The following is a 21,102-nucleotide window of genomic DNA, read 5'->3' as shown; positions in this document are numbered from 1 at the left end:
ATCTAGGTTATCAGAATTTTCTTTTATGAGTTGTAATTTTTTGGATCCTAATGTGGCAATCTGTGGCTGCTTGAGGAGCATGGAAATGCTTTCTTGTATTTTTCCTAAAATCTTATCACTTCCCTCTGTGCTTGAGGACTATGCAAGATTCTGCTAATGCTTTCTTATGTAGTTTGAAGAATTTGCCACAAAGCCATTTGAGTGTGAGGTTTTCTTTTTCGCTGGATTTTAAATAGACAGTCATTTCTTTTAAACAGATGTAAAACTGTTAAGATTTCTTCCTTTTAGTTTTAATAGTTTCTAAGTTAGAGAAACATCTTTTAAGTAAATTGTATTATTTTTGTGTAAAATTATACATGAGATGCTTTCAATTAAACAGTGTGTGTGTGTGTGTGTGTGTGTGTGTGTGTGTGTGTGTAATATGCATGTGTCCCTATTTGTGTCTGTGTGCATGTCGGGGTTGTACACATGCATGTGTGCCTGTGTGTATGGAGGCCACAGGTCTACATGGAACGTCTCCCACTCTTGCTCTGCACCTTGTCTTTTGAGGTAGATTCCGTCTCTCCAACCCAGTGCTCATTGTTTGACTGGCATGGCTGCAAGCCAGCTGTGTCATCTGTCTCTCTCTGCCTTCATCCAGTGTCCAGGTTACTGTACCCAGTTTTTATCTGGGTGCCGGGGATCAGGACTCAGGTGGTCATATTTATACAGCAAGGACTTTACTGATTAAACCACAGTGCCAGCCCTCATTTTCATATATTTTTATTTCTAAACTACTTGAAATTGTGTTTCCATTTTCATTTCAATTTGTGGTTCTCTATCTCTTTCTTTTGTAGAACCAATCAGTTTTGTGAGAAAACATTGGATTGTTGTTTTTTTTTTAACAATTATATCATTTCTGGAATATTTTATTATATTTGCTATTTATGCCTTATTAATTAAAAAAAAACTTTCTGTATGTGCGTGCAATGAACTGTGGTCACACTCACCTCTATTTTCCCTCTGCAACTCTCCCCAGATCTTCCTTTTACATCTACCTGCCAACTTCATGTCCTTCTTTTTTCTTTTGATATCCCACCAAGTGCACTAAGTGCTACCTATATATGCTTGAGTGTAGGGCCATCTAGTTGAGCATGGGCAGCCTTTTAGTGGTCACCGCCTCAAAATTATTTTTCTTCCCTCAGCAGTTTTCTATTGCTGCTCAGAGAGAGATAGGACCTCTTGAATTTCTCCCCCATACAAGCTGGAGTTTTGACTGGGTTGATATTGTACAGATATTGGGCAGATATCCAAGCTTCTCTGTTTATGAACACACAGTCACATATTCAGAAGACAGCATTTTGTTATGTCCTCCGTGACCCCTGCCTTTGGCTTTTCGAGATGTTTTTCTCTGTAGGCCTGGCTGTCTTGTAGATCAATCTGGCCTTGAACTCAGAGAGCCACCCTCTGAGCCAGCTCCAGGATTTATATTATATTATATTATATTATATTATATTATATTATATTATATTATATGCCTTTTCACCACCATTCAGTTCCAAATGCTTTCTTTTTTCTTTAAATAATTAGCATTTATTTAGGGTAAGCTACTAAGCTTTAAAACCTCAGATTTTGTTTAGAAGTATATCAGGCATGCAAATGAAACTCCCCTATCACACAGGACCCCCAGTTAGATTAAAATTTTGTTGTAAAGAAACAATATGTGCCACGTACTGTTGCCATCTTTTAACTCACTCCATTCTTTCCTTGTGGCATCAAAAGGAAGCTTTCCCTGGGCATGGTGAGTCTCAGTCTTTGGAAATTTGTAGGCCTTCCTTACATTTGCACATGCAAAGTGCACTTTCCACATCTTATCATACGGCTCTCTTCCATTAAGAAAATCAGGATACAGTAGAGAAACTGGAAATATTTGGGGAAACAACATAATGCCTACCACAGCAAACAAAAATCCTCTGTGTTTCCTTCAGAAGATCCTGGCTGGGGATGTAACACTGTGGTAGGGCACTTGGTCAACAGCCTCAAGGTGTGAGTTAGAGGGTTTTGTCACACCGTTTCTATCTCACTCCAGACTTAGAAGATAAACAAGCCTGCTTCCTTCTCTTCACAATATGAAGCAAACTTGCTAAGGCTATAGGGATAAAAATTATATACATCTCCATGCTGCATAGAGGCGATGTTCACCTCTGAGAATATTACAGTGAGAGAGGCCTATTTTCGGGGCACCACTGATTCACACAGAAATATTTCTGTGTATGTATTTTGGATTCTATTCTTAGTTCTCACTAGTCCTATAACCTAGAACTAACAGTAATAAAAAGAATGGCAGTGGTGAAACCTGGCAATAACTAATGAGCAATCTCTCCCAAACACAGATTAAGTAATATAATTTATTATGTGAATACATTCATTAATTGATTTATAGACCAGGAAATGCAAAGACAAAAGGGTAAGGACCTTGATTTTTTTTAAACTTTATTTTATTAATTTATTCATATTACATCTCGATGGTTATCCCCTCCCTTGTATCCTCCCATTCCTCTCTCCCTCCCAGGGACCTTGATTTTATTCCTGCATCCAATAAGCCAGGGAGTCGGGCCTTTATTTCAAGCATCATGGCTCAACTACTATGGTAGACTGCTTCTATTGCCCCAGCTTCACTGCTATGCTTCTTCGCTCATCTTATTTGGGTGTCATGACTGTTTTATGTCTAGACTCTGAACTCGTACTGTCCATACTAATATGCAAAGAGACCACCATTAGTCATCATCAGTGACAGTTTAGCTGGTTTCCTGCTCTTTATTATATATTCATATGTTTATGTGTTTTTAGTCATTTGAGAATCTTAGCTAAATTTAAATAATATCATCTTGTAAAATATAATGAGTCATGACATGACTCTTCACTAATCTCTTAAAATATAGCATGCACTCCATTTCCACTATATTGGCCATTGTGGGTAGGAATATAGGATCAAGTTGACCTTTCATAGGGGCAAGTCATTAATGAGGAGAGGGCTTAGGTGTGGGAAGGAAAGAATTAAACAGGGAAAGGTGAGGAAAGTAGAAACCAGCAATAGCAGCAGTCTATAACTATTCTGGGGCTGCAAAGACTGTGGTAGGAAAATCATGCCCACAGTCCAGGAAGTAGGACCAGTGAGTGATAGAAGAAAAGCCATGCGGGTGACCTATGCCTGCCACACACATTCTGCCTGCTGATGTCTTGAGTCACCAGGACACCTACTGGAAATAGAGACCACAACAGTTGGTTGTCAGCCCTTCCAGACAGGTGCATCCAGATGCCAATTGTAAAAGACCTAAAGAAATGTAGTTCCTAGCCAAGACGATTCTAGGGGGAGGACAGAGAAAGAAGTTAAACACACACCATTGATGTGTGTGCCAATCATCTAGAGTGTTCTGTGGAAGAGATTTTTGTGTAGCACATTGGTGTCATTAAAATTTTCATGTCTTTCCTAAGTATATGTTTATGATAACATCTGTTTGAGTGATGCTTTTTACTTTTAGAAAGCTGTTGATTTGACATAGATACAGCCATACCAAACGCATTTTATTATTATTTAGGAGTTGTAATTCCTGCATTGTGGATGAAAGAGAATGACTTATGGCTCATTGTATATAATCTCTGTTCCTTTCCCACCCTCAGTGCCTGAAATCGTGGTATTTTATTTAAGGCTTACTCAATATATTTTACCCTGAACACCTAAGAATAATGGTTTTCAACTGCAATGTAGAAGTGTGGTCCTTCAAAGCTAAGTGGAGCTCTATGACTGTGTCTACGTGATGTGAATTTACCTTCTTAAAAAATCGAGAACAAAGTCTCCTAAGCCAGTTTTGGTGAGTCACGTAGAACAACACTCTCCAAATCACTTATATACTTTCCACATAAGACTTGCTATGAAAAAAAAAAGCAAGCCATAATAAAATAAATTTAAGGAAGGCTGCATAATTCACCCCCTTTTTAGAGAAGTCACAGTGCTTAAAGGATGCGTGATATTTGAAGAGAATGCTGTTAAGTTTTCCAAAACTAGAGAATTTAAAAAGGAGAGTCAGCTTTCTACCGTCACTCAGGTGAGAGGGAGTGGGTGTCTGAACCAGGGCTGAGATCGTAGCACTGCTGAGGTAGATGGTGGTGACAGTGGGGAACATTTGTCTTCAGGGTGGACTGGGAGTGGCTACTGACTTGAACAGAGAAGTAAAGACAAGCCAAGGGAGGCATGGTATTCTTGATTGTTTTAGTATTGATCAGAAGAACAATTATGCCAGTGACACAGAGGAGTGAGAACAGTGATGCTTATCCCAGCATCATTTGTAGCAGTAAAAATAAAAAACCAAATAAGTAACCAATCTATAGTAATGATTAAAAAATGTATTGGCTACAATAGTATATACTGGTGTATATGTATATTATTATTTCAACCTATTAATGAGGGTTACTATTCTCCATATTAATAGACTTGGAATTGCCAGGCAGTGCTGGCGCATGCCTTTCATCTCAGTGCTCAGGTGGCAGAGGCAGGTGGATCTCTTTGAATTCAAGGACAGCCTGGCCCATAGAGGGAGTTCCAGGACAGTCAAGGCTACACAGAGAAACCCTGTCTCAAAAATCCAGGAAAAAAAGATTTGGAGGTACTTACATGGATGTTCTGTTGCAACCCAGATTTGTATAAAAATGGTTCAATTTTATTTTTCTTAATTCATATCAAAGAATTGAAAAAAAAAAGCCTCAGTATGTTTATCATGGAAGACTCCATTGTTCTAATGGGTTTAGCTGTGCAGACAGTCAGGGTTGCCTGCGAGACCTTACTAGGGAGGCCCACTGGGCAGTGGGAAGAACAGGTGGACTTTAAGCAACAGCAGAAGATGCCATCCCACAGTAACTATGCTGGACCTTTGGCTTTTCTTTTACTTCCTCTTTCAAGATATTCTGAGAACCTGATAGGTTGTCCAACCCCAGTTGGTTACACCTAGCACATGTACATAAAGGCAATACTAAGTACAGTTAGTAGGGGTGTGTGTGTGTGTGTGTGTGTGTGTGTGTGTGTGTGTGTGTGTGGGTGGGTGTGAGTGCACACACATGCCAATAGTAATTATAGAAAGGGTCATGAATCCAAGGTGGGGGAGACATGGAAATGATGTAATTATAGAATAGTCATGTATGAAATGCTCTCTCTGTTTATACACACACACACACACACACACACACACACACACACACACACACACCACTGACAAAACCCAGCAGATACTGAAGTAGAAGGCTGAGCCATTTGCCCCAGTGAAAACACAGGAAAAGTGAAGAGAGTCCTGGGTACGGAGAGCAGAATATTTATTGCCTTTCATTTTGTCAACTGGAAGAAGAAAGAAGCCAGGGAAGCAGGGGAACATCCCTCAGAGAAGTAGGAGCAGCATCTGTCTATCTCAGGACCACACATGCTGAGCTTGATGAACTGTCAGGTCCTGCACCACAGCTGGCTGCATTGGCTGATGTCTTTGGTAGCTTAAGACCTTATCTCAGCACAGAACAGGAAGACCCTGAGAGGTGGAATGGGCAGGACGTGCCTTCTCTTGACTCAGCACCCACCTTTCCATCTCCTTACTCTTTCTGCTCCATCGAGTGAGAAGCTCTCCCTGTATAGAGCTCATCTTCCAAGAGAAGATCATATTGGTTGAAGTAATTACCATGCACAGAGGGCTCTGGCCTGGCTTCCACATAGCTCCATATAGGCAGGCTACCTGGTACAGTCAGGGAAGGTAAGCATGGAGCCTACTCTTATCTTCTCCAGGAACAAAGCAAAATGAAGAAAACTAAGTGGTTAGTATTTAACACATCAAATACTATTTTCGTGAAATCACGAAAAGCGTAAAATCTGGAAATCCCAAATGTTGATAATGGGACCACAGGTGTGTGCCAGACAGAGCTAGGGAGGAAATGGTATCGGAGCCACTGGGGAGACCAAGAAGAAGTATCAGGCATTCAAGGCTTCAGGTGGCAACAGACTGTAGAGAAAACCTTGCAAACTATGCTATGGCACCTTAGGAGAGAAGCCAAGCCCAAAGGAACGAAACCCAAAACTGAAGTTGCTCCAACCCAAAGAGAATGTAGATAAATAGGACCAAGGTTAAGCAGTAGTCACTCTCATAGGGCGGGTGAAAGGGGAATGTGTGGGAAGCATCACAGGGGAGAATCATGTCAATTATATAGATATACGGAAACCATCAGGAGGAACTTAGCAATGATTGTTTTATGAGTCTTGCGGGAACCTTCTAAGAGATAAAGAACCAAGAAGAGTTAGAACAATTTTGGTAAAAAGCTCATAGTAAGTACCAATTATAACTTTGTATCAGAGAGAAAGAGAGAGGGAGACAGAGACAGAGACAGAAACAGAGACAGAGACAGAGAGGCAGAGAGAGAGACAGACAGAGAGACAGACAAAGACAGAGACAGAGACACAGAGGGACACAGAGACAGAGTCAGAGAGATATGATGCCCAAAGCTTGTTGGTTTCTTTATCCTGGTTCTAACTTGATCAGCTGAGTGTGTACTGGCTGCAAATATTGTTTGAAGGAAACCAAAATATTTTCTATGGAAACTGAGCATACACAGTAAAAAACAAGACGTTTACAAGTGGCTCTTGCAGATGATATTCTAGGAAATCTGTGTTTAATTCGAAGTAGTCTCATTATGCTAATTGGACTTGTGGAAATTTGTGCATGTCCTTAAAAAGGTAGGTAGGACTGGAACTAACCTATCCGAAAAGCATAGCCTTGCGGGGATGGCTAAGGCCTTTTTAGATAGTGTGAAATTCGTATTATGTTATCGTATCCCGGGGAGGCGTTAACAAATGTGCCTTTACCTCAGATAGAGCATTAATAAAAACCAAAGACACGCTTCTAGCCTGGTAAAGCACTGAGTCTATTAAACACAGATAAGGGATTACTCACAGGGGCATGAGCGACCTAAGCAGCTACAGCACGAAAGCTGCCCTCATGGGGTGCCCCCATCCACTTAACCTTATCACACTCCAGAGAGCAGGTACGGAGTTACACCTACCTGGGTTGGGGCAGGAGTGGGTTGGAGTGACAGATTAATGACCTTCCCTGACCTGTCCTTTTGTGAAGGAACATCAATAGGCCTGACCATCTTGTGACAGTCTCTTGGGTGTAATTGCAGCTGCTGAGTAAGATGGTCATGGCTCACTTTACCCAGAGGCCCCCTCTCCCTCCTGAGGTTCTACTCAGGTTAGGTTTGATCTATGGGGAAGATTATTTGGGAGGTAGACACATATTTCCCCTTTCCTCCTTTGTCCTACATCTGCTCAGATGGAGATGGAGGCTGGATTTCCTGCATCCCTTACTTAGCCCTTGCTGGGCACAGCTCTGTGAAGATTTGAGGGTAGGGATGGAGTGACGGCCGGAGAGCTAATCCTTCTACACTCCTGAGGAAAACTGACAATGCTGTATTTTTGTATTGCTGATTTGTTACGGACTTACTTATTTTAATGAAACCTTGTGGTGAGTGCCTAATAGGCTTCATGGCTGAGTGGGAAACAAACGCGCCAAACAAAGATCAGTTGGTTCCTTTCCCAGCAGCATTGGAACAAAACAGTCGGCTTAAGTTAATGTGGTCAGATATTCCTGAGCATTTGCTTGCTTGCTTGAAGCTGTCCTCTAGTAACTTTTGCTGTGCGTGGGTTTGCCTAGAGAAGTGTTTCTCAACCTGTGGGTCACGACCCCTTTGAGATTGAACAACCTTTTCACAGGGGACACCTAAGACCATCCGAAAACACAGAGATTTGCCCTCTGACTTGTAACAGTTAGCAAAATTACAGTTATGAAGCAGCAACACAAATAATTTTATGGGGGGGGAACAGTCACCACAACATGAGGGATTGTGTTAAAGGTCACAGCACTAGCAAGACTGAGAACTGGCCCAGAGGGCCTGGTTGAACTGTTTGTGTTTGCACAGAAGTCCTTGGAATTTACCTTGCCCAGAAATGTTCCTTATGGGTTCCCTTACACCTAGAATTACTTGACCCCAGATCCCTGGAAAATGTGAGGAGAAGAATATCAAGCCCCTGTAATCTAGCTATATAGCACATTTCAGTTCCTGCATTAAGTGCATCACAAAACCTACCGGGAACCAAATAAATTGCAAAGACTTTACTAGGCAAATGAGAAGCCAGATCCTCAGAGGGCATGGCGGCTGAGGAAGTTCCCAGGGTGTGGTCACCGCAGCCTTAGCATGGGGCAAGAGAAGAGCCACTTAAAGGGGCAGGGGGCTAGAGAGTACACTCATTTATTTTGCTTAGGGCCCAGCTTGTTTCCGGAAATGGAAATTTCACATATACTGCTCTGGCCTCCTTTTCTAACTGTTCTGAAAGCCTCCTCTATCTGGGCTAAGAGGTGAAAGTAAGGAGGACGCGAGGGCAGAGAAGGGCTTGTTATTTAGGGAAGTCAGAGAGCGAATACGTGAAACATTCCGGTTAAAATTGGACAGAAAGAAGCAGCAGTTGAAAGTCACTCTGTAGGAAATGAGACCAGAGGGGACAGTTAAAGCTTCGGCTTTGTATCTGTGGAGTGTCACCTTCCTGGTCCTTCCAGAGCAGAAAGGAGAACAGCTAGTTTCCTCTCAGGCACTGTTGGAGGCCAAGAGAGTGTGTGGTGGCGTGTGCTACTGGCTCAAGATCAGGAGAAAGCTCCACGCCTTGGTCATCCCTAGTCATGGGTTGGGTAAGAAAGGCTATTTATGGTATCTTTTATCATCTCCCCCCTTAATGAGGTTTACATTTCCCGAGGAAGGACCACTATGTACAATGCTTTGTTTAGCGTTCCTGTACGATGGGTCAGCTTCCTGACACATGAGGGTGAACATGTAGACAAGGAATAGAGCAGAGCATGCAGCCTATAGAAAGAAAAGTGTGTCCACATGGATGACAGAGAATCAGGTTCCCCCATGGTTGGCCGGTCTCAGGTGGTTAGCCCTGGACACCTGAATGAGCAAAGCTAAATGGGTTCCGTGGTTTATACATACATGCACGTATATATGCACACATGTATACTTGCAACTATAATAGTTAAAGAAGAGACCGTGAATTAGGGAGGGGAGATGTGAAAGGAGTTGCAGGGAGGGAGGAATTGGAATTGGAGCTGGGAAGGAGAGGCAGGAGTGTTGCAGATGCTGTGCCCATGTATGAAGATCCGTGCCCCCCACTCACCCCCCCAAAAAAAAGCCCAAAAAGAACTTGGGAGCGGTTCAGGTGGAGTTCTGGAGTTGACATCACTTTTCAGTTGACCCAAGTTGGAGGGAATAAATGGGCCTGAACTGGCTAGATTTTGGCAGGCCAGAGAGCTGGAAGCTTCAGTGAGGCAGATTTCTCCAAAGAGGTGGGCCTTTCCATTTGTCACAATACATAGTACAGTTGTCCCTCAATGTCCACAGTGCATTTATTGGTTCTAAAACCCCTGTGAATACCAAAACCCGAGGATGCCCCTGTCCCCTATAAAAATGGCATTGCGTCTGTCTGTAACCAGGCACGTGCTTCTGTATGCTGAACATCACCCTTTACCATACCTGCTACAACGCAGCACATGTTGCGTCGTTATTATGCAGGTTCACTTACAGAATAGCTACAGGGAGGACACTTCCATCCATGTTCAGGACACAGTCACCCACAAACCTGTATTTTTGATCAAGGTTGTTTGAATCAGCGCACATGGAACCCTCAGATAAGGAGGCTAAACATCCTACAGTACCCTGAACTACTCTGAAACAGTGAATCACCAGTCATGTTTGAGAAGGCCGCTTTGGCCTGCAGGGTGGAAATGAGACTGTTCGGTGCAGTGCCTGTCACTGCACTTGGGACATATCCCCTTCCCACCCTGTGTCCTGTGCATCTCACTGGCCATACTTGGCTTCTGTACTGACTCAAGTATTGTTGAATGCACAGCTCATTCCTTCGGGGCAGATTTCTGAACCACTGGCTTTGTGCCTCTCACAATGTTGGGCACATGGTAGGAACTTCATGGAGCTGGTTAGTTTCATTAGGAAAGCATGGACTCTTAGTTGAGAGATACTTCTGTGCCAGACATAGCTGATGCATGAAAACACAGTGTCAAGTGAGCAGGTCAGAGACAGAGTGCATGGAATTGACACTGCACTGCAAACTAGGGTTAGTCGTAGGCCTCGGCTCCTGTTTGCATGTCACTGTAATTGAAGACCCAGAAGAAGCCGAGCCTGTTCCTGATGTCCTCTGTCTCCAAGGTGCCTCTTTGTTCTTTTCAGTCCCTGGACAAACACACTTTTCTCCTGCCCTGAGTTTGTTAGTTATATGTCTCTTGGGGTCAGGGCAGCCCGTGAACTTGTGTCAGAGGATGGATTCAGGAGTATGTTAGTCCTTTAATGGGGAGGTAGATATGTGACCCTTTTCTCCTTTTCTTTGCCTTCCCTCACCTGGGGGAAAATGGAGAATTGCTAATCTCAGAACTGGCCTTGGAATCTAGGCCTTTGTCCCTATTGATAAAAATCTTGTGACCTCAGACTGTGTTGTTCCCAGCTTTCCATTTTAATCTGTAAATTAATTCTACCACCCAGTTCAATCATCTTTAGAGCACCTCAAGTCCCCAGGACCCAAACTAGTTCAGTTTGGAAAATATATTATATTTATAAATCAGTTTACTTTCTCAAGGAAGAAAATCGTGTTTATTTAAATTTTTTTTCACTAGAATCTAGAATGCTAGCTCCTAAGTCTCAGGAGAATCTCTCCCAAGGATTGTAAAAGCCCTTTCTCTCTAGTATCTGAAAACCTGCCTTGTGTTTGTTTGTTTTTGCAGTCAGCCCTGGGGGAAGTTGGTGGTAGTGCTTTGCTAATGCCACAGGCTCTGTCCTGAGGAAGAGTATGCCACCTGTGTGCCACATCCCCCCCCCATGCACCCTGGCAGGCTATCATTGAATTAGATGTTTAGGATATGTCCCATTCTAGTCATAATAAATTCACTATGAAAACCCTCAGAGAAATGCATTCTTCTTGGCCAGACACTGGCTTTAGATCAGAATATCTCCAATGGTTATTAATTGGTTTTGTGTGGAAATAGCAAACCACAAGTGATTGAGGCAAATTATGAATCAATCATCTGCCAAAGTAAATTCTTGAAAATCACCATCATGACTGGGATATGCTAATGTAAAAGAGAAGCAATCAAGCTAGGAACATTAGTATGTTCTTACACAGCTAGCAACTGAAGTGGCTCAAAGGGACAGGGTGATATTTCCCATCACTCACCCTTTTGATATCCTTGCCCAACCAATGCTCACACATGCATGCACTTACACACACACATACACACACACACACACACACACACACACACAGAGAGAGAGAGAGAGAGAGAGAGAGAGAGAGAGAGAGAGAGAGAGAGAGAGAGAGAAGAGACACAGAGACAGAAATAGATAACACAGAGACAGAGAACTAAATACAAGTTAGCAACTAGATCAATCTATAAATATAGTTTCATTTGAACAATGGCCTGATACCATTAGGGATTAATGATTCCAACCTGTTCACAGTTCACAGTAGCCTTGGATGTTCCATCTCAATGTAATATCCTGTCTTGTACTGGTGGAGTAAAGGCAGAATTTTAAAGTAATCTTTCTAGGCAAAATTGGGGTTTGAATGTTTTATTAACAACAAGAGAAACTTCAGTAGATATAAGTGCAATTCATTATTTAGATGTGAATCCAACTCTAAGTTCATAGTTTATCAGGCAGTTAGGTGGAAAATGAAAGGAAGGAAAATTGATGCCTTCAGCACTCCAATCAGAACAATAAAGAAAAACCGATTTCAATGATCAGGGGTCCCATGCAAATGCAGGAAGAAGGTGGAGTTTGTAGTCAGAACTTAGGTTAGGTGTTTGATGTTTTTAGGTTCTCAATTGCCGTGTTAAACATCTCTGCTGGCTAGTTTTTGTCAAGTCGCCTTGAAGGAGAAACCTCATCTGGGGAATTACCAATATCAGATTGGCCCATGGACGGTAATGATTAAGGTGGAGGGCCCAGGTCACTGTGGCTGGTACTGCAGTTGGGTGGGTGGTCCTGGAATTTATAGATAACAAGCTGAGCAAAGCATGGAGAGAGAGCCCGCAAGCAGTGTTCCTCCGTGGCCTCTGCTTCAGTTCCGGCCCCCAGATGCCTGATTTGAATCCCTAGGAATCTGCATTTCCTTCAGTGATGGGCTGTAACCTGGGAGTCAGACAAACTGCTTCTTCCCCAAGTTGTTTCTGTCTGTGCTTTATCATAGCAACAGAAAACAAAACCAGAACGAGCGGTCTACCTTGTGAGTTAAATAGAAATCAAGGAGGCAATACATGTAAAGGCCTTTATAAACCCCGATGACATGTTGACTGTTACCCAGCAGTGAACCAACCTTCCTTCCTTCCTTTCTTCCTTCCTTCCTTCCTTCCTTCCTTCCTTCTTCCCTCCCTCCCTCCCTCTCTCTTCTTCCTTCTCTCTCTGTCTCTGTCTCTGTCTGTCTGTCTGTCTGTCTGTCTGTCTCTCTCTCTCTCTCTCTCTCTCTCTCTCTCTCTCTCTCTCTCTGTCTCTTTCTCTCTCTGTCTGTCTCTGTGTGTTTAAAACATTAGCTTTTTTTTCTGTGTAGCTTTGACTGTCCTGAAATTCACTCTGTAGACCAGAGTAGGCACAAACTCAGAGATCCACCTGCCCCTGACTCCTGGGGCCTGAGTTTAAAGGCATGTGCCACCACACCTGGCTTCAATGACCCTTCTCAATACTGACAATAAATCTGACTTTCATTAGAGCAGGGTGCAAGTTCGAGGCTCTAGAAAGCAGCAAGCACATTTTAGAGAAATAGTATTAATTCTTCAATTTATCTGACTTCTCCTTAGGAATTCCTGCTAGACCACCTCTGATTTCCACATCTAAGGTATTTTTCCATATCCGGGACTCTCATGAATTCATTCTTGTGGCAAGATGTGTTATCTGACTTCTCCATTGTCTAGGGAAAAAATTGGCATGGACACAGCCCATTTGATAAAAGAATGAAGTGATGGCAGTATAAAGGTCACAGGTCACATGCTTAGGGTCACACGGAGTGGCCCAGAATTAGAGAATAAGAGCAGGATAATATATAAGAAATAAAGAAGAGCTTCAAGCCTTAATGACATCAAAGTCAGCTCTGCTTATAAAGACTCACATAGCATCTGAGTCCCTAACCCAGGAAATGCTAAATGAATACAGAGATTGTAAGTTCTTATCACTGGAAATAAAATACCATTCCTTTTTATTACTTGTTTGGGGGCTGGAAGCCTGGAGAAGAGACAGAGATAGAAACTGGGCCAAAGCTGAAGTACCACTCTGATCGTTAGCCCGGGATTCTGACCTCAGAGGGGCCAAGCTGGCGTCTCGGGAAGAAGCAGATAGACATGTAGGGAGCTTGGATGCTGAGGCGATAGCTCAATTGGCAAAATACTTGCCACACAAGCATTTGATCACGAGAACTGAGTGAAAAATGTCAGGCGTGCTGGCATGTGCTTTTGCAACCCCAGTGCTGGTGATGTGTAGACAATCCCAGGAGCTCGGTCCACAGCCCACCTATCATACTTGGCTATCTCCAGGTCAGTGAGGGACCCCAGGGTGGACAGCTCCTGAAGAACAGTACCCAAGGTTGTCTTCTGGCCTCCATAGGCCCACATAAGCATCCTGGGGCCTGAGTAGCATGATGCAGGGACTCAAGAATTCCATCACCTTTGCCTCACAGCAGAATCTCAGTACCAGCTTTCCTTTTGTAGGGGGCTTGTTCCTGCTTCTTTTTTTGCTTTACTTCCTGGTCTAATGCTTTATTTTTTTCTGGAGTGTGTGTTTGTGTGTGTATGTATGTGTGTATGTGTGTGTGTACCTACACTTAGCATCATTATATGAATTATTCAGATAATCGTTCCCTGCCTTCTCAGTCACTATCCATACCCTCCTAGAGCTGCTTATAAATCCCAAAAATAATGGGACCATAGTACAGGAAGACAGATTGCAAGGGGGTCATCTTATCGTTAAGATAGGACGCAAATGTACACAACAGGTAAACCAATTTTATTGCTGCAGGATGCCACTGAATCCAGTTAAGCAACTGGCCAATTTGACTAGCGTTGGGATGGGGGGCAGGTGGCATGAGTTGGGAATAAATCAGTTAAACCAGTTGGCTTAAATTGACTGGTCATTTCAGCCCAAAGCACTTTGCACTGGATAGATACAGCCTTAGAGAGCTTCCGAAATGCAGTTCCCATAGCAACTGTACAAAAGTGGCAATAAGAAGCAGCGCATGTGGAATTTATTTTATCTCCTTTGCCTGACTTCCTTTAGTTCTATCTCATATTCCCCTAGGCTCTGGCCATCTGGGCATGCTCTTTTTTTTTTTTTTCTTCGCAGTTTTTTTCCCCCCTCTCGGAAAGAGCTCCATTTAAAATGCTCTTTCCTACCTGGCTCTGAAGGGCAGATTGAGATTGTCATCCAAAATTGTCAGCATCAATCCTTTGAGTCTCTCGTGAAATCATCTCACCTGGCCCTGTTCTTCCTTGAACTTCCCCAGTTTCCCGCGCTGCCGGGTCAGGGAGCTTATTGCAAGAGGGACTAAGACTTTTAGCCTCAAGACCTCCTCCAGGAAGAGGCCCGTCATTTTACACACTGCTGCTCCAATTACTCCAGCAAACCTCAAAGGAAGAAATCCAACCTCCAAGTTTCACCTCACGGCTCCGGGTCATCTTTCTTATCTTCTCCACCCATGAGGTGACTCAGGACAGTCTGTGTTTGGGCGGTTTACAGAGTGATGTCATTCAGCCTCCCCTCTATTGATCTTTACCGTGACACTAAAGTCCATCTTCTGAGTCCCTAAAATGTCTTCATGAGCACCTCACTGAACTTCCTTCTTTAAATAAACATGTGATGGAGCAGAGCAGGCTGTCTCAGCCAAGCCCGCCTCATGCCTTGTAGAAGAACGGATTCCTCCAATTAACGAAACAGCCCAGCTCCTGCGGAATTACCTCACTGCTATTTCTGATTCTCACGCAAGGGCTGATTCTGAATCACAAAGTCTTCCAAAACTTCCTCCTAATTTTCTTTTAAATTTATGCCCAAACAAGAAAGCCATAAAAGCCTCCTTTTTCATCCAGGCATGGTGGGCCTTGCCTTCAGGAATCCTGGGCTTTGGGATGGAGGGGCAGGCGGATCAGGATCCCAGGGTCATCCTTTAGGACGTAGTAGTTTGAGGTCAGCCTGAGCTACATGATGACATTTTTCTTAGAAACCATCTTCTTTAGCTAGAATGGTTTGCTCAGTGAGTCCTCAAACCACTTGCCATTTACGGTTGCCTATCGTTGCTCATGTTAAGTCTTTAGGCCGGTCAAAGTCTTCCTCTTTGATCTCCATTTAAATCCATAGCTCATATCAAAGCTAACTTTGAATGTATCAGCATATTAGGTAGCTCTTGCCTGTGTTTCTGTAGGTGGATGGCTGCTGTCTAATAAACCATTACAAAAGTCAGTGACTTAAAAACAACAAACTATATTATTATCCCTGAGGGTCTGTTGAGCTAATTATCTATTAATTACAGTGCTGGAGATTGAACCCACAGCCACGCTCATGGTAGAATAGCCTTCTGCCATTATGCTATATTCCATCTCGAGGGCCCATATCCTCCACAAGTGGACTCAGGTGACCTAAAATGGGATCAGCTGTGCTCTTCTGCTTCCGGTAGGGGTCAAGTAGGGGAGAGTCCAGTTTGAAGGGGCAGCCGTCACTTAGGGGAATGTTCTCTTATTCCTGGCCTGGCCACAGACGTAGAAAACAAAACACAGTAAACAAAAGCGACCCAAGTACATGAGCACTCCTAAGGCTTAGGGTCAAGTCATATTTACTAAAATCCCATGGCTAAAGAAAGGTGTTTGGGGCCAAGTCCGAGATCAGAGAGGTTACTCTGGTCCTGCGGAAGTGGGGAAGAGAGTAAGTATCTGATGAAGACAATGCAGATAGGCACACCACTCTCTGCATGTGGTGATGCTCACGTCCCTTGTAAATATCCTCTTCCTACCCACTTATGCAATAGCCTCCTCCTTGAAGTCCTTACAACATAAAAAGGACAGGACTGTCTTGGGTTCATCACTGTTTATCTTCAACCCAGGCCCTACATTAATGACTGAAAGGGAAAGGTACCTGAACCCAGGTTAATATGTATCTATTATTTCCCCCACATATTGTAATATCTTTAATTCCCATAAGAATCACCAAAGCTTTAAGTAGAAGGCGTGCAGGCATTCCATCTGCTTCCTGCCACTGTACATGCTGTAGCTTCCCCTGTAATGGCCAGCTCTTGCCGGAATGGGACCTTTGCTGTGGTTGCTGAACCTGCATCGACAAATAAGCATCCCTCCAAGTCCGTAGACACACTTAGTGCTGCATATTATCCAGGTATTGACAAATTTAAAATAGTCCATACCCACTGTAATTGCCCTAAAATAATCTTGTGTTCTTAGATTTTTTTTTTAAAAGAATCTCTTTTTCCACATAGCCCCTGAAAACCACTGATACCCTCGCCATCCTCATGGTTTTGATTCTTCGAGGATGTCATGTAGCTGGAGTCAGATAATACGTTGCCCTTCTTAGCGCGACTTCTCTCCTTTCACGATACACACCTATGTTTTCCCCTGTGTTTCGTCAAGGCTCAGTGGTTCATTTAGTTTCAGTGGTGAGCAGTATTCTAGGACTACTCTAGACAGTGATAACCACTGGGGTGGTTTAGTCACCCACTGATGGAATGAAGCTGTGATAAAAATCCACCTTCAGGTTTTTATGTTGATCTAATTTTTCATCCCTCTCTCTCTCTCTCTCTCTCTCTCTCTCTCTCTCTCTCTCTCTCTCTCTGTGAAATAACAAGGAATTCAACTTCTAGATTGTATAGTAAGAATATGGTTAGTTTATTAAGAATGTGCCGGGCCGTCACCCAGTATATCTACTATTCTGCGTTGCTAAAGCAACCGAGAGGGTTCTTGTTATCCTGTATATTTGCTCCCATGTCGGGCATCAGTGTTCTGAGTTTTGATCATTCTAATAGATGCATGACAATGTTTTGTACTTTTCATCTGTGTCTCCAGATGTCATATGTGGTGCATAGGCCATTGCTTATTGCTTATTTGCAACCCACTTCATACCTTCACCCTTACTGCACACTCACAGCCAGTGCAGTGATGGGTTTAGAAGCTGTGAGACTAGTTCTGGGGTGATCTGGGGGAGAGTAGCTTCAAGAGCAACCCTAGTTTGGAGTGGGCAGCCAGGGACTGTTTCTAAGTTCCTGTCCATTTAAAAAGCCATGTAGCTGTGCAGCTGTGTACGGGTGGTTAATGGAGATGACTGAGTAAGGGGCAGTAGTTTGATTTGGATTTCAAAAACCAAAGCACCCCTCCCTCCCCCCCCCGCAAAAAAAATGGGACCCACCTCAGAGATTTTCTTGGGCGTTGTTTGAGCCTATCCTAGGACAAAACATTGTGTCTCCATTTTCACCCGTTCAGAAACAATGTAGTAAGTATAGTACACTTGGCCATAGTCTCTTAGCAATGCACTTGCTGTCATTTACTCATCTGACAATAGATTGTGTCCTTCTTTTCACTTTGTCTTCTTTATGGCACAGATTGCAAATATCTCCTTGGGAGAACATTTGGGTACCACAATGCCGACTCGCAGTGTCTTTTATGGTCTGTGGCACAGTCAAGATCGCCTCTCACAGCTGCGTTGCTAATCAGCCTGTACAAATCCTTGCCTGGGTTTTGCTCATATGGGGAAAGTTAGGCCTCCTGGGGAACTCTCAGCTGAAAGCCATTATAGTCATGGGGGTATGTTTGAAGGTAAGACAAATTTGAGTTTGAATCCTAACTCTCACACTTTATTTCTTTGTAACGTTGAAAAATTTCTTAACTACTCAGAGATTCAATTCATTTATCTGAGAAAGTTGCCTTCAGCAATTTATTAAAAACAAAAACAAAAACAAAAACAGTAAATACTGCTTGTAATGTACTTAGAGAATAGCTATAGAATATATTCAGCTGTGCATATTCCATGTAAAATATACTTGCTGAATATTGATGATCTTACCCGTCCATTCTCCCAGCCCTGAGTCTTATAGATATCTACTTCCTACATTACACTTCCATTTTTCTCTGATTATATCTTTCATGGATTCATGTTTTAAAAACTTTATTCAACATTAAATAAACCATTCATCATCTGATTAATAAACAACCATAGGCATATATTTGCAGCATCATATACTTCTCTGAACCCCATAAATATTTATTTTTGTAATAAGCTAGAGAATTTACAACTTTGGAATTTCTTCTAGAGAGAACCAAACTTAATCTCCCTCTAACTCAGTGGTTTTCAGCTGAGGATAATTGCTCGTCCCTCACCAGGCATTCGGCAATACCAAAGACATTTTGTTTATTAGCATGATATGGTGGAGGACATACCATAATTTTTGGACTATAAGACGCACCTGACCATAAGAAGCACCAAGTTTTAGAGCAGTAGAACAAGAAAAGCAGTAAAAATAGCAAGTGGACAGTAAGGCGCACCCTAATTCCCCCCCACACACACTTTTGTGGGGAGAAAGTGTGTCTTATGGTCCAAAAAAGATGGTAGTACTGACACCTTAAGGAAACTTAACTGCTTAGGCTTCCGGAGTGGGGGGGGGCAGCAAAAGCCTGGGGGCATTTCTTAATTCTACATTGCACTGGGCAACTCCTGTTCCCATAGACGCATTTCCTGGCCCCCAAATGTAAGTAGAAACATAACAGGGTACACAGAGCCCCAACTGAATATCTTTTGCCACCAAAATCAAGCTTCCAGTACTGGGAATGGGTTACTTCTAATTGGGATGTTGGCCAAAAGGGTCTCATGGGAACCACAAAATAACTCCGGCTGCTGCCAAGGCTATAGTTTGCTCCCCACAAGCTGACGGCAAGGCCCCATTTCTTAAGACAACACACACTCAACTCACTGAACATGGAGAAGTTGAGCTGGTGCCTTCATAGAGCCTTATAGAAAGGCACTCTGCGTGTTACCATAGTTACCAACACTTTAATCTACAATAGTGACCTGCCTGCAAGATATGCTAGTGCAATGGTGGCACAAAGTTTATGGGAGTAACCAATTAATATCTGATTTGACTTAAGGCCAATTCCACAAGATGGAACCTAGACTCGACACTACTTGGAAGACCAAGAACTTGAAACTAGATAGCCCAGGGATCTTCCAAATATCACTGTTCTACAAAAAGAACGTAGCAATAAAACAACTCCTAATGACATTCTGCTATATTCATAGAGTAGGGCCTTGCTCAGCCATCGTCAGAGAAGCTTCCAGAGACCCACAGCTCTACAATATGCAGAGAGTGGGAGACCTTGGAACGCTCAGCCCTAAATGGAATATGCCCACCAAATTCCACCCCTCAGGGTCCAGGGAACGAACCTGTAAAAGAGAAGGTGGAAACAATGTAAGAGCCATAAGGGATGGAGGAAACAAATCCCTCTAAACCGACATGACTGAAGCACATAGGAACTCACAGAGACCAAGGCAGCATGAGCAGGGCCTGCACGGGTCTGCACCAAATGGGGTCCCAGAGCTGAAAGGAGAGGTGGACACATACCCCATCCCAGAAGCCATCTCCAATTGACAATCACTTGCTAATGAAAATTTAGTTTTCTCCAAGAGGTCTCAAGACTAAAGAAATAAATTACTCTTAAGGACAGGCCACATGCCCAGTGTCCATATCTCTTTCTTGTGCCTTTTTCTTGGTCTCTTTTCCTTCTGTATGTTTGTATTGTCATATTCCAATGTGTTAGTTTTTTGTTTTATTTTATTATCATCCCTTAGAAGCCTGTTTGTTTTCTAATAAGAGAAAGGGGTGGGTCTGGATGGGAGTGTACTGATAGGAGTAGAGGGAAGGGAAACCATAATGAGAATATATTATATAAAGAAAAATATCTATTTTCAATAAAAAGGGGGTGGGACATGTGGTCCTGATTAATTATGTCCTGTCAGAAGCAGAACACCCTTGCCCTTCATTGCTACAAAGGTCAATGAGCCAGTATTTTTGGGGCGGAGACTGTTGCCAGCACTCTCAAGCTCAAGCGGCTCCATTACCTGGGATGAAGCATAAATACAAATTAGCTGGGCGTGGTGGCGCACGCCTTTAATCCCAGCACTCGGGAGGCAGAGGCAGGCGGCAGATTGTTGTGAGTTCGAGACCAGCCTGGTCTACAAAGTGAGTCCAGGACAGTCAAGGCTACACAGAGAAACCCTGTCTAGAAAAACAAAAACAAACAAACAAACAAACAAACCAAAAAAACAAGTTAGCAATGCAGGCGCTGGCCTGCGCTCTCCTGCCTTCCTCTTCTCACTTCAGCTTTCCTGTAGATGTGAGGGCCTGGCTGCTGTCCAGGCAACTATACAGGCTTGAGATAACTGAACAAGTCTCATAGTCAGTGGTCAGATTTCAAGGTGAGCTGGCAGGCCCAGCCGCCCCACTCCTGACTCCAATTCCTCCTCTCCACTCACCTCTTACCATGGGGGAAGTGATGTATAAGGAGAATGAGCCCAGCTGGTATATCACACCGTGTCATTTGGCAAAGATGAAGCCAGGTACGAGAGCTGGCCGTTCAGAATTAGGTTTAGTCTATGGAAGGTTGCTGCAGGTGATGAGACGTCACAGAATTACACCAAATGGGTAGTTAGTTGGAAAGTAAAAAAAAAAAAAAACTCAACAGGCAAGGTAAGTTAGAATTTAAAGAGAAAAATAACGTAGTCTTGGCTACTTGTTTGCCCTGTCACGGTCAGCTGTGACACAGTGAGGTGCGGTCACGGTGGAGCATGGCAGGAAATAATACCGGCCAGTGTAGCCTGGACACGGCGAGAACCTTTTCACACATCTTCCAACTGGATTTGGAGGCTTACAGCAATCTTGAAAGGTGGAAGGTGGAAGCTGTCTGCCTCCTCAAAGTAATGTAACAGGAAAGCTATGATAAGCAAGACTGTGTC

Source organism: Acomys minous (genome assembly GCF_964271855.1).
Source record: "Acomys minous genome assembly, chromosome: 5".
Lineage (NCBI taxonomy): Eukaryota > Metazoa > Chordata > Mammalia > Rodentia > Muridae > Acomys > Acomys minous.
This window is presented reverse-complemented; position numbering follows the sequence as displayed.